The sequence below is a fragment of the Rattus norvegicus genome, chromosome X (genome assembly GCF_036323735.1).
Source record: "Rattus norvegicus strain BN/NHsdMcwi chromosome X, GRCr8, whole genome shotgun sequence".
Classification (NCBI taxonomy): Eukaryota; Metazoa; Chordata; class Mammalia; order Rodentia; family Muridae; genus Rattus; species Rattus norvegicus.
In genome coordinates, this window is record NC_086039.1 from 105,543,504 (window position 1) to 105,558,294 (window position 14,791).

Sequence of the window (14,791 nt, forward strand, 5' to 3'; positions counted from 1 at the left end):
ATTGGCAGAATTTTCTATTCTTGACTCATCAAACATTTAATGAGAATTTATTAATTAATACATGCTAAGGATATATTGCATATGTGCTATGTAATTTTACAAATCTAGAATTTTATTGAGTACTTTGCGTTGATATTCATAAGGGAAATTGGTCTGAAGTTCTCTTTCTTTGTTGGGTCTTTGTGTGGTTTAGGTATAAGAGTAATTGTGGCTTCATAGAAGGAATTCGGTAGTGCTCCATCTGTTTCAATTTTGTGGAATAGTTTGGATAATATTGGTATGAGGTCTTCTATGAAGGTCTGATAGAATTCTGCACTAAACCCGTCTGGACCTGGACTCTTTTTGGTTGGGAGACCTTTAATGACTGCTTCTATTTCCTTATGAGTTATGGGGTTGTTTAACTGGTTTATCTGTTCCTGATTTAACTTCGGTCAATTTTGGAGAAAGTACCATGAGGAGCTGAGAAGAAGGTATATCCTTTTGCTTTAGGATAGAATGTTCTATAAATATCTGTTAAGTCCATTTGGCTCATGACTTCTCTTAGTCTGTCTACGTCTCTGTTTAATTTCTGTTTCCATGAACTGTCCATTGATGAGAGTGGGGTGTTGAAATCTCCCACTATTATTGTGTGAGGTGCAATGTGTGTTTTGAGCTTTAGTAAGGTTTATTTTACGTATGTAGGTGCCCTTGTATTTGGGGCATAGATATTTAGGATTGAGAGTTCATCTTGGTGGATTTTTCCTTTGATGAATATGAAGTGTCCTTCCTTATCTTTTTTGATGACTTTTAGTTGGAAATTGATTTTATTTGATATTAGAATGGCTACTCCAGCTTGCTTCTTCCGACCATTTGCTTGGAAAGTTGTTTTCCAGCCTTTCATTCTGAGGTAGTGTCTGTCTTTGTCTCTGAGGTGTGTTTCCTGTAGGCAGCAGAATGCAGGGTCATCGTTGTGTATCCAGTTTGTTAATCTATGTCTTTTTATTGGGGAGTTGAGGCCATTGATGTTGAGAGATATTAAGGAATAGTGATTATTGCTTCCTGTTATATTCATATTTGGATATGAGGTTATGTTTGTGTGCTTTTCTTCTCTTTGTTTTGTTGCCAAGACGATTAGTTTCTTGCTTCTTCTAGGGTATAGCTTGCCTCCTTATGTTGGGCTTTACCATTTATTATCCTTTTGTAGTGCTGGATTTGTAGAAAGATATTGTGTAAATTTGGTTTTGTCATGGAATATCTTGGTTTCTCCATCTATGTGAGTTGAGAGTTTTGCAGGATACAGTAACCTGGGCTGGCATTTGTATTCTCTTAGGGTCTGTATGACATCAGTCCAGGATCTTCTGGCCTTCATAGTTTCTGGCGAAAAGTCTGGTGTGATTCTGAGAGGTCTGCCTTTATATGTTACTTGACCTTTTTCCCTTACTGCTTTTAATATTCTTTCTTTATTTTGTGCGTTTGGTGTTTTGACTATTATGTGACAGGAGGTGTTTCTTTTCTGGTCCAATCTATTTGGAGTTCTGTAGGCTTCTTGTATGTTTATGGGTATCTCTTTCTTTAGGTTAGGGAAGTTTTCTTCTATGATTTTGTTGAAGATATTTACTGGTCCTTTGAGCTGGGAGTCTTCACTCTCTTCTATACCTATTATCCTTAGGTTTGATCTTCTCATTGAGTCCTGGATTTCCTGTATGTTTTGGACCAGTAGCTTTTTCCTCTTTACATTATCTTTGACAGTTGAGTTGATGATTTCTATGGAATCTTCTGCTCCTGAGATTCTCTCTTCCATCTCTTATATTCTGTTGGTGAAGCTCATATCTACAGCTCCTTGTCTCTTCTTTTGGTTTTCTATATCCAGGGTTGTTTCCATGTGTTCTTTCTTGATTGATTCTATTTCCATTTTTAATTCCTTCAACTGTTTGATTGTGTTCTCCTGGAATTCTTTCAGGGATTTTTGTGACTGCTCTCTATGGGCTTCTACTTGTTTATTTATGTTTTCCTGGAATTCTTTCAGGGATTTTTATGTTTCCTCTCTGTAGGCTTCTACTTGTTCTCTAAGGGAGTTCTTCACGTCTTTCTTTAAGTCCTCCAGCATCATGATCAAGTGTGATTTTGAAACTAGATCTTGCTTTTCTGATGTGTTTGGATATTCCGTGTTTGCTTTGGTGGGAGAATTGGGCTCTGATGATGCCATGTAGTCTTGGTTTCTGTTTCTTGGGTTCCTGTGCTTGCCTCTCGCCATCAGATTATCTCTAGTGTTACTTTGTTCTTCTATTTCTGACAGTGGCTAGACTGCCCTATAAGCCTGTGTGTCAGGAGTGCTGTAGATCTGTTTTCCTGTTTTCTTTCAGCCTGTTATGGGGACAGAGTGTTCTGCTTTCGGGCGTGTAGTTTTTCCTATCTACAGGTCTTCAGCTGTTCCTGTGGGCCTGTGTCTTGAGTTCACCAGGCAGGTCACTTGCAGCAGAAAAGTTGGTCTTACCTGTGGTCCCGAGGCTCAAGTTTGCTCATGGGGTGCTGCCCACGAGCTCTCTGCGGCGGCAGCAACCAGGAAGATCTGCGCCACCGTTTCCGGGAGCCTCGGTGCACCAGGGTTCCAGATGGCGTTTGGTGTTTTCCTCTGGAATCAGTAATGTGTGCAGAGTGCAGTCTCTTTTGGTTTCCCAGGCGTGTCTGCCTTTCTGAAGGTTTAGCTCTCTCTCCCACGGGATTTGGGTGCAGAGAACTCTTTATCCGGTCTGTTCCTTCAGGTTCCGGCGGTGTCTCAGGCGCAGGGGTCTTGCCGCTCCTGGGCCCTCCCCCACGGGAACCCAGAGGCCATATACAGTTTCCTCTTGGGCCAGGGATGTGGGCAGTGGTGGGCAGTGTTGGTGGTCTCTTCCCCTCTGCAGCCTCAGGAGTGCCCACCTGACCAGGCCTTATTGTCTACTTTTAATTCTCAGTTTGACAAAACCAGCATCACCTGGGACAGGGGTCTCAATGAGAGATTGTATTGATATTCATTTGGCCTGTGGGCAAGTGGAAGGGGGATTGTCTTGATTGACTTATTTGATATGGTAAATCACAGCCGGAAAGTGGCTTGCACTGATCCCTGTATTCGGGCTCTGAATTCTAAAATAGTAGATGAAGATAGCTGAGTATTAAGCACAGACACATTCATTTCTCTCTGCTCTTGGCTTTGGTATGATTAACTCTTTCAGGTTCCTGTCTTGACTTCAACACAGTGATGGACACCTGGAGTAGTGAACCAAAATAAACCCCTTTTCCCCTGTGTTGCTTTTTGTTAGGGTATTTTTTTCACAGCAACAGAAATAATTCTAGGACACTTACATATCACATGACCTAATTCTAAATGTATTAAGCTTTCAATTCTCTTCCTAATGGTATTGAAGGACTCCATTATGTTCCAAGTATTAAGTGGTAACATTCAAGTGAAGGTTATTAGATTATTTTTCCTCTGTTAACCTCGGTGGGCATACTGTCTTATAACATGAGAGGGGCCAGAAGAAGGTAGGTTTGGGTCACTGAGAACTGGGGATGATAATAGTTGTAAGGGAATATTATTCTGGCCAGAAGAAGTTACAAGGTAGATGAGCAAAGGAGTGTTGCTGAGAGGAGAAATTGGACCTTGTGTTAGGGGCTCAAAGAACTGACAAGAGCAGAAACAATTTTTATTTTAGTTTATCCTGCCATTAAAGGATGACGCTGAAATAGGGAGCCAGAGTGATAGGGAAGTGGCTTGGGAAGGGAGCTTTAAGTCACAACTACCTCATTAAGGAGACAACTTATCTCTGAACTGAAAGCATTGAGTGTGTCTGGAGGAAGTTCCTCTTTGCAGTATAAAGGCTAGGCCTGTGTTCTTCAGAGGCTTTGATGAATCACAGGCTAAAGGGCAGAAGGCAAGAGGACAGGGGACAGCTATGTGAAAGCTTCAACCTTGAGAGATCTTTGTTTGCTTGCCAGTTGAAGTAAAATCTAGCATTTTTTCTTTAGTGGATGTCCTTAGTACTTAGATGAAATGCCAATCAGTAAACAACTGCTTCTCTCCAGGATCCCTGAGGCTTCTGCCAGCCGCAGTGTTCAGACAAGTCAGCCTTTACAGCAGAGAAACAGGTGAGTGGTTTTCTTATTATTTGAACGTGTGGTGCAAAAGACATACAGCAGCTGCTCATGGTTAAACAATTGTCATTTCAAGTGTACTTGAAGTAGGACAAGCTCCTGTAGACAGCATTAGCAATGCCCCAGACTCTTGGATGGGGTCCTATTTTGCCAGAAACCATCAGATTTTTGTAGCTTAAATCTCCTCTGATTCACTTTATGTATTTGGCATAAAAGAAGTTTTATGCTTACAACATTTACCATAGGGAAAAAAATCAATTAATGCCATAGTTAAAAGTGGAGTGCTTATCATGGTCTTTAAAGGGTGAGAGGATATTTAGAATTAGATCTAGTCAGTTGTCCTTTTCATTTAAATTAAACACTATGTGAAGAACAAGAAAGTACCTAGACTGTGTGTAAAGAGAGAGGAGCTTTCCATGGGACAGAACACTCAGGAAGATACTCAGGGTCTGTTCGGGGCTTTGCATGTCTATTTAGTGACAGCCATAGTGCAAAGGTGCCGAGATAGCAGCTCCCTTAGGACTGGCGTCACTATTAGAAGGAGGTATTCTGAGCTTTGCCATCTTTCTCTGTCTTTTGGAAGTAGTAGAATCTTAAGAGATGTGCCTGTGTAAAACCTGGGGTCCCTTTCTAGCTATCTTGGGAATGGGCAATCTGTAAAGCTGTGGAACACTTAGTTACTTTAAAGTTATGTGCTGACCAGGGGTTGGTATCGGTGCCCAACCATTTTCTGTTTCCTTTTCTATGTTGTGCCTTCCTCAAGGCTAAGTATGCTCCTGGGAACGATTCAAGGGCAAGGTTGTTTCTCATTGAGTGTTTTTATATGTCAAATTCTGTGCCAAGTAATTTATATCTAATTCATAGAACTCTCACATGAGCATTGTGGAAGTGTTGCTGTTTACTTTCCCATATGACAAATATGATTACAAGAAGTCTCTTCTCCTAACTTACACAGATAAACAGTAGCAAAGCAAACTTTCATGGACTTAACTACAAGCCCACCGTAGTGGTGGTTCTCTCCTCTATTTGTGCTTAGTGTTTCTGTATGGAGTTGACAATGTACTCTTCACTTTTCACTTAGGATGGAAATATCCATATGCACTTAGTATATTCTGACTGTATACATACTCCTTTATGCTACTTTGTTAGAGTACTGGGTAAATAGGGATGCTGAGGAAGGGCATGGACAGCAGACTGTGGACAGAGCTTAGAGAGTTGAATGAGGCTCACGATTCCTTATTCAGAGAGGTCTTGAAATGAACTCTGAAGGACAAGAGAGAATTTAGCAGAAAGGAGGACATTTGATATAGGGAATTTAGTACAGGGACCATTTCAGGCTCTTGATTCATATCTGACTGAAGAAATCAATAATTCACTAGGAAAAGAGTAGCTATGTTTCTCTTTTTTGTTAAAAGGGTGATGATAAATACTGCTTCTCTCACATTTTCCCTATATTCCTGGTAAAGAGGTAGAGTATACCTATCTAGGATCCACACAAATAGAAGGAAAGAATACTGTTGATAAAATGCAGCATAGGAAGATGCTGGACTTCAATCTCTACTATTTGCTAGCTCTGTGACCTTGGCAAATTTGCTTAACCTCTTTATGCTTCAGTTTGCACATATGCCAAGTAGAGATCATAATATCTATCTCATGGGGCTATTGTGAGAATCAAATGAAATATGCATGTAGTTTTGAGCCAAGCATAAGAGTAGATATTGAAAAACTGTTCGGCTATTACTAATATTATCTCTGTATAGAACTTGACATCTAAGAATCTTTCAAACATCTTTACAACAAAACTTTTTTCTTTTAACCAACAACAGGAATGTACAGGGGATATATGAAACTAAGTTAATCAAGTTTTTGAAGGAAACCACATAGACACAAGTTCAAAGAAATTCATTTAATCAAAGGATTCATATTTTGATGCTTCTGAGTGCTTGTGAGATGCAAAGTAGAGAAAAATGCCTGATGAAATATGAATAACAGGAGTGCACAAATAAATCCTTTCTATCACCAGAACTATAAAGTATATTTACTTTTCTAATAATAACTGGAATATCACTTTGGAAAACAATAAGTTATCCATTTCATGTAAAATAGTTTCAGATTCATGTGCCAGTGCCAAATCTACAATAGTTGAAGACCGATTAATGTTTCTAGATTCAATCTAAGTAAAAAAATGGACTGCCTGGATTTACTTACTATGTGAACTAAGAAGAATAATGAAGCCACTCATTCATCAGAGACTGAAATTTATTTCTGCAGTAAGTGCTAATTACTTATCTTACCCAACCTCAACTTCTTTTACTGCATCCATTAATACTGTCACTGAGCAAGAAAATCTTCTGAAATGTCCACAAGAATGAACTTTATGCAATACATTCCATCTCTTACATATAGAGATTCCCATACAGAATCTACTCAGTGACAATGGAAAACTGACATACTATTTTCAACATGCCAGATGCTGTATTGAACAATTTATGTTCATTGGTACATTTACCTTTCATACCGTCCCACCAAATTTTGCAAGAGAAATGACAGAGTCAACAAGAAGTAAAACAAAATGTTCAAGGTCTATACAGTTGACAAAGAACCAGGATTCAAACTCAGAAATTTGGACCCTAGAGTTTGTGCTCTTAAATTCCTTTTCTAGGTTACCTTCCAAAATATAACTTAAGGAATATTTCTGAATACTTTATTGCTCAGACTTCCTAGCAACGCTAGGCATTAGCTTGGAAATGTGGACTGTCTTCCTTAGCATTCTCTCTGTGCCTGAGCTTCATATGTGGATTTCAAAGGGAAAGTGGTCTAATTTGATTGTTATTTTCAAAATGTCCTAACCAAGCCTTGAAGCAATTGACTATAAAGCAGATGGAGTACAAAACAGACCCTTTGTTTCTAACAATGCCTAGATTGGAAGAGATGGTTTGGTATGAGATCACTCTTATTTAATGGCACCATTTAGAGCTCATGTTTATTGCTGACTCTCTGCTACCTAGAAGCCCCTGTCATCTGCACCTAGAGTTCTGTACATTATTGAATGTGAATTCACATAACCACAGTCACTGTCCCAGAGCCCTTCTCCTACCTTTTGGTATTATTGACTTTTTTCTTCTAGACTAGTCAATTTTACATGGTTTTAAAATAGGATGATTTTCTTAATTTCTCATTTCTGTGGTAAAAAAAACCCGGAAAAGGCAATTTAAGGGTGGAAGGGTTTATTTTGGCTTACAATTCCAGAGGGATTTAGACCAGCATGGCAGGGAAGTTATTATAGCAGGATCATGAAACTAGCCTGTCACCCTTTACTAATAGATAGGAAACAGAAAGAGGACAGGAAGCAGAGCTGGGCTTTAAAACCTCATAGCCTGCCCTTAACGTTACACTTTTTCCAACAAGGAACCACTTCTTCAAGATTCCTCAAACTCTCCAAATATTGCAACCTCATGATGCAAAATGGCTTCAAATATCCCTAGAGTCTTGAATAGTCCCAGCATTGTTTTGAACCTTGAATAATGGTATGAGATACTAGTTGTCTCATTGCTTAATAAATGAGTAAGGAACTTTACAAGTTAAGGAACTTAAGGGAGAGCATCAACTTAAGGAAGAAAAATTGTATATTGGATTAAAGTTCAAGGATCTAATCCACCATGTGTATTGGGAGCTAGAAGGACTCACTGCAGCAGAAGGGTGAGTCAGCTGGTCACATTGAATTGTGGCTCAAGAGGCAGAGATTGAATGCTTATTACGATCAGCTAATTTTCTCCTTTTTATTTAGTTCAGTACCTCAGGATGGTACCTAGCTCTTATACTTACCGTAGCTCTTTCCCCCCACAATTAACCTGAATAATCCATCACAGACACACCTAGACATCATCTCTTTAGTCAATCCAGAACCTATAAAGTTGATAACATCAACCATCACAGAGGGCATGTGTTTTTCCATGGTGTTCCATATTTCTCTCCCTAACTAGAATATGTGGTACTTCACAAACAGGAAGCTCTTCTTATATTTTATGAAAGTAAGCCAAGGCGTATGGCTTCATACAGCACAGTGTCTGGTACATAATAGGAACTCAGAATATATTTTCTTCATTCTATTCTTTTTTTCTGTCTGTTCTTTATTCTTGGTATGCACCATTGTACTTAATAGAGTAAGAAGTCTCAAGTATTAAATATTTATAAGGGCATGTAAATATGGTATACATTATGTCAGGTACTGATCGGGACCATTTGTTTTATTGAAAATAGTGGTCCTTTTGTAACATGTCTACTATTCACCTCTTACAACTTCACTTTTTTCTCATACTGATTCTTGGAAGAGAACTGAGCCCATGTGAAGGTATGTATTGGGATGAATATATTTGCTATCTCAGTTCCCTTATAAATAATTCTTAGTGACTAAAGAACAATAGATTATCCAAAGAGGTATACTGTGTTGCCTTTGGTGGTGTTCATTTTACCTAGTTACACAGTTAGTATATCAACACTAATAAATATTTATTGAATTTTTTTGTTTGTTTGTTTTTTGTTTTGTTTTGTTTTTTTTTTCCGGAGCTGAGGACCAAACCCAGGGCCTTGCACTTACTATGCAAGTGCTCTACCACTGAGCTAAATCCTCAACCCCTTTATTGAACTTTTATAATGCATAAATGAATGAGGGACTCTATACTGCTAGAATTTGAACCAGCTTCTTTGGAGAAACTCAAGTGACGATTATAAATCCATAAGGAATTACAAGGCTTGATTGTCTCTGAATAGCCAAAATGATCTTGAAAACTAAGATTCAAGTAGAAGACTCCCACTTCAAATTGTAGGATTTACAATGTTAAAATGGTAAACACAATGAGTTACAAGCATAATGTTTATGCATTAGAACTGAATTCAGAAATAAACCTGGATGAATCTAGAGTTGATTTATTCCATTCATTTACTTTAATTTTTTATTTTAAAAGTATTTTGATACTTGTTTATTTGTGTGTGTGTGTGTGTGTGTGTGTGTGTGTGTGTGTGTGTGTGTGTGTGTGTGCGCCTACATGTGTTCCTTGTATCCATGAAGGCCATAAAATGACATCAGACATCATGTAACTGCAGATTATGAGCTGCCATGTGGGTGCTCAGAAGTGATCCTGGGCCAGGAAAGTGCTCTTAACTACTGAACATCTTCCCAGCCACAGTCCCTTTATTTTTATGTGTTTTATTAAAAACTTTTATTACATTATTTTATTTATTTACATTCTAAAAGTTACCCCCCTTCCTGGTTGATCCTCCCTGAGTTCTTCACCCCAACCAGTAACTTCAATGTTTTCAAAACTTATTTTTAATGATGGTTCTTAAACACTTTAACCTCCCTTCTAGTCCACCACCCACTAGAGATAGTGGAAAAGAAAGGATACAGGGGAAATGGACCAGTTTAAAAATGTTTTTTTGGAGCAACTCCCATCTGTTTTGTCCGGAAATCGGCAGTTCAGTTCAGAGGTCAGCAGCAGTAGCTTGATCCACTGGCAAACACTCATGGATTCATGGATACACCAGCAGTCCAGTTTGGTCGAGTTGGGATAGCAAAAACAAATCAGCAGCAGTGGCATGACTTACCAGAGATAGCCAGGCCTCAGCCTTGGCACAAGTCAGCAGGAGGGACCACAGGCAATAAGAATGCTGGGAGAAGTTCTTGGCTGTACCTCTCTCAGTGAAGCAAAGATAATAAAGACTTGTATAAGACCAACAAGTATTGCACAGCTAGCTCTATAAACAAGTCTAACTTTGCCTTCCTCACTGTCCTCTGAGTCCTTTATTATACTCCCTCCAAAGATCAAGTGTCTTCCACAGATCTAGCCTCAGCAAGTGCTTGTCTCAGCTGCCATCACTCTGCCAATCTGCCTGAGTCTGTGGAGGTGGCAAAGAAACTCCAGCATGTCACCAGAAGTTTTTAGTGTGGTTCTCTGGATGGAGTCCAGATAAATCCAGCTCAACTAAGCAATGTAAGACAGATCAATACATGCTTTGTTAGCAAAGAATCGTTCATCGAATATCCTTTCACATCCTTGCTTTAACAGAACATTGTCTCTCTTGTGTCTGCTTCAGCGAAATGGTCCTTCACGAGTCTGCCTTAGTCTTTCACCTATGTGCACTTAACCTAAATGTTCAGTCACACACTTGCTCCAGCAAAACATCATCAAACTGACTTTCCAACGAACCCTTAACCCTACCATCAACCCACCCCCAACTCAGAGAAGGTGTTTCTCCACCTGCCCATCCGCCCCCACCTCACTCCTACCAGCATCCCTCTTCCCCCAGGCATCAAGTTTTGCAGGATTAAGCACAGCCTCTTCCACTGAGGCCAGACAAAGCAGTACTCTGCTACACATCCACCTTGATTTTTGGTTTAAGTCTCTGGGAGCTCTGAGGGTTCCAGTCTAGTTGACACTATTGCTTTTCCTATGGGATTGCAAATCCCTTCAGCTACTTCAGTCCTTCCCCTAACTCTTCCATAGGGGTCCCCAACCTCAATTCACTGGATGGCTCTAAGTATCTGCACTTGTCTCAGTCAGCTGCATGTAGAGCCTCTCAGAGGACAGCTATGCTAGGCTCCTGTCTGCAAGCACAACATGGCATCAGTGATGAGAAACAGTTTCATGTGGTCCTGCCTGACTTTGAAGTCTGTATGTAGTTGAGAATGACCTTGAATTCCTCTTCCCTTTACCCCTACCTTCTAAGTGTTGAGATTATAACCACATGTCGCCTTGTCCAACCAGTCAGTTTTTGATAATGTTATGCTAAAACATTGCAATGAGAATGAAGAGCACTTTGTTTAATAAATGGTTCCCAGACAACTGGAGAAGCATATGGAAAAGACAAAGTTGGACCTTCACCTCACATACTATACAAACTTTGATTCAAAATGGATCAAAGACATAGATATTCAAACTCAAATTAGAAAACCTCCCAAACTCTGACTCTGTCAACAGATTCTTTGATATGACAATTTGATATGAACAACAATAACAACAACATCATCATCTACAACAACAACACTGATAAATTAGACTTTAACAATGCAAACATAAAGGGAATGAGAAAATAGGGTGCAGTGGTATGTGCCTTTAAATCCAAGTGTTTAGGAAGCAGGGGCAGGGGAAGGGTCAGAGATACAGGTGCAGGAGATAGAGGAAAGAGCTGGGACAGGGGCAGGGACAAGGACAGGGGCAGGCGAATTTCTGAGTTTAAAGCCAGCCTTATTTACAAAGAAAGTTCCAGGCCATAAAAAAAGCTACATAGTGAGACTCTGTATTAAACAATGATGAAAAGTCTACTCATAGAATAAGATAAAATTCTTTTAAATTATATATCTGATAAAGAACACATATGGATGATATGTAAATAATGTTGATCATTCATTAATTAGAGATCAATTAAGTAAAGAAACTGAAAGGTAATCCACCAATGAACATACACAGATGGCCAACAAACCCATTAAAAATGCTCAGTACTATTATTCATAAAGTAAATGTTAATCAAACAAAAATGAAATATAACATCAGTACCCAAGATGGTGACTATTTTTCAGTCAGATAATAACTAGCTTGAGGGAGGATGTAGAGAAATTGAAGTCCTTGTATATTACAAATGGGGTTCTACACTGTGCAGCTACTTTGGAAAAGAACATGGAAGACTTTCAAGACTTAAACATTGAATTGCCATTGGATCTGGCACAATGCCATTCCTAGATGTTGAACATATGGATTCACAAAAAGTTTGTATACAAGCATTCATCTCAGTGTCATGTATAAAAGCCAAATTACAAATATCCATCAAGTGATGATTAAAAACTACATCTTCATATCACTATACCAGACAGTTTCATTTGGCTATAAAAATGAATGAAGTACTGACTGATGCTGTAGCATTGATGACCTTAAAAAGCACTATAGTCAATGAGTGAAGCCAGACCTAAAATACCACAGAAGACCTTATTTATAGAAAGTAGCCATAAGAGACATGTTTTTACAAATACAAAGAGAAAGTGTTTAACATTTTCCTAAGCCTGAAGTGGATGTGAAAACTAGGATTCTGTTTGTTTTTACTTTTCTTTCCCTTCCCCACTTAGTACTTAGCATTGAATGCAGGGCTTTTGAGTTTCCTTTTAAATATTTTTATTAATTTTTGAGAATTTCATACAGTGTATTTTGAGTATGTTACAAAAGTTAGGTGAGTGGCCCAAGAATATATGGTATGAGTCAGATTTTGGATTACCTTAGGTCTGGATTTATTTTGGGGATAATGAAAAGGCTCTAACATTAATTGTGGCAATGGTTGTGTAACTTTGTAGTTGTATTAAAAACATGGAATTCCATGCTTTTGGTGAATTAGTTGTGTAACATATGAACTTTATCTTAATAAATGTGTTATCAAGCAGACTTCTAGCTCCATGTTTGATATTATTATTATTATTATTATTATTATTATTATTACTAACTGTACATAAGAAGTGAGAAGTGTTGAAAATGAGTCCAAAAGTTTTGTAAAATTCTCCACTAAGTGAATGAATGTCTGTATTCTGTTAGGACTGATTAAATGATTCAATGTATGCATGAATGACGAGGTTCAGCTTCACTTCGGTGGCTACCACAGCATCTACAGCAGAGCAGGGGATACAGGTTGTCTCTGGAGGCCCATTTGTATAGAAAGGGGTGAGGCACATTACTCTAGAAACCCTTCCACAGCATGGCTATCTGCCCCTCAAACTCATGAGTAACTCAGAAAGCACACCAAAGGGACAAAGAAAAGCATCAAAGGGACAGAGCTTATGTATTGAAAACTGAGTTCCTTTCAAGGAAGAAGCTTGCCTGACTCAAAAGACAATATTATTGCATTTTTTAAAAGCTGCATGATTTCTACATACCATCTGCCTGTTATTTTTACAAGTTCCTGCCTAAAGTAAGTTTGGATTTATACTGTCAGAATTCAAAGGCATAATTGTGGTATTGTTCCTTAGAATTATTGTGCTACTGTGTTACTAGCACTTTATTTTTTAGTATGAGTTTTATTTTTCTCTCTGGAAAGCCTGTATGAGTGAATCCAGTGCATATAAATGAGGGTACTCAGATGCCATTCTTGGAGAGCACAAGGTGGTTAGACTCTCAAAGTTAATGAGTTAATGTATTGCTAATCAACCCATCTGAAAACATAATTTAATAGAGTTAATTGAAAATATTGGAGAGGATCAAGCCTGTTGCAATTTGATTCAGTCCCATTCTGTATTCACTTTTATTATGAAGAAGTTGAAAGTGTGTTCTTGCTCTTGACTCTTATTAAGTTTAGTAACAACACACTCATTATAAAATGGGCACACGGAACTTTTCACTTAGATATTTCCAAGTACACCTCACTCCATTTACTCATTACAATCCTTTGTAACAAACACGTTAGAAAATTAAAGAGTAGTATGTTTTACATAATCATATGTATTGCCCAAACACCATGTAGCCTTTTTGACCCTGAGTTCAAGATGACCATTTTGGGATGAGGATGCTATGTATCAGTTTGATCAGCACTCTAACTCAGGCAAGGGCCAATAGTAAATGAGGCTTACTCAACAGTCAATAACTACAGGTTCCTCATGGCACCTAACATTACAGGAAGTTCTTTCTATGTCTCTATTGCCTTTTTCCTCCTTTCTTCCCCAGACTCTCCTAGCTACTCTTTTCATCTTGAGTCCTTTACTTGCAATTAGGCCTTTAGTGCTAACATCCCTGATCCTGCTAAGTTGCTCCTGTTAAATTATTCTGTGCTGTGCACTCTTTTGTAATTTTTGTCATGCATTTTGCAGCTATGTAGGTCAAAACTTAGACATGCAGTTTATCATGATCTAATTTTACCCAAAATTTCACATACACATATGCATGTACATTCACCCCCACAATTTCCCTTGCATTCTAAACTATTCTTCCCCTCAGAAATATGGTCTTGCTATATAGTAGCACTGTTGACTTGATAGTGCCCATATAGCCCAAGCTGACCTTCAACTTTGGACAGTCTTCCTGACTCACCTCCCAAATGTTAGGATTATAAACATGCTGTACCATATTTGGATTCTATTCTAAGATCAGCCTTATAGAAAATTATGCCATGTTGATGGTGGTAACGTAGGCATTTATTTTTAGCTGACAAGAATATATGTAATCCCACCCAAAATGCTACATTACTCATCAATCAGCATGAGTTAATGTCCAATTTAGATAAAGAGATATTAACATAATATGATAGGTAGCATAAAGAAAGCAGAGTAGGTAGTCAATACATATTTACACAAAGCATGAAGGCCATTCCAGTCTGCAGCACCACTCGTACCCATGGCACATTAGCATGCCTGTGCCCTACCTCACCCCACCCCAACCCCACAGCCTGCCTGTTTCCCAGGAAGTCTGTCTTAACAAGGGACAGAGGTGAGATCACCACTCCAATACCCACATCAGCTGGGACCCCAACAGAGCCCAGCAGACTTAGGATCTATCCAGCTCTGCCTATGCCCCATAACCCTGCCTGTCTGCACCTTCACCTGCACCTGTGGCAGATTGGCATGACTGCTCCCCAACCCTACTGCCTGCCTGTCTTCCAGGAATTTTATCCTAACCAGGGACAAGAGAAGGCTACTCTAACCAGGGACACAGGA

The 14,791-nt window shown here is 38.9% G+C and overlaps 1 protein-coding gene across 1 annotated transcript in view; it reads left to right on the forward strand.

Moving 5' to 3' along the window:
* Positions 1-3,899: 3,899 nt before the first annotated feature.
* The window catches only part of Il1rapl2 (interleukin 1 receptor accessory protein-like 2), a 1,532,967-nt gene continuing 1,522,075 nt past the window's right edge, over positions 3,900-14,791 (forward strand). Inside the window, exon 1 of the mRNA XM_063279885.1 lies at positions 3,900-4,104. The gene's annotated coding sequence lies outside the window, so the exon portion shown is untranslated. The remainder of the gene's footprint in view (positions 4,105-14,791) is intronic.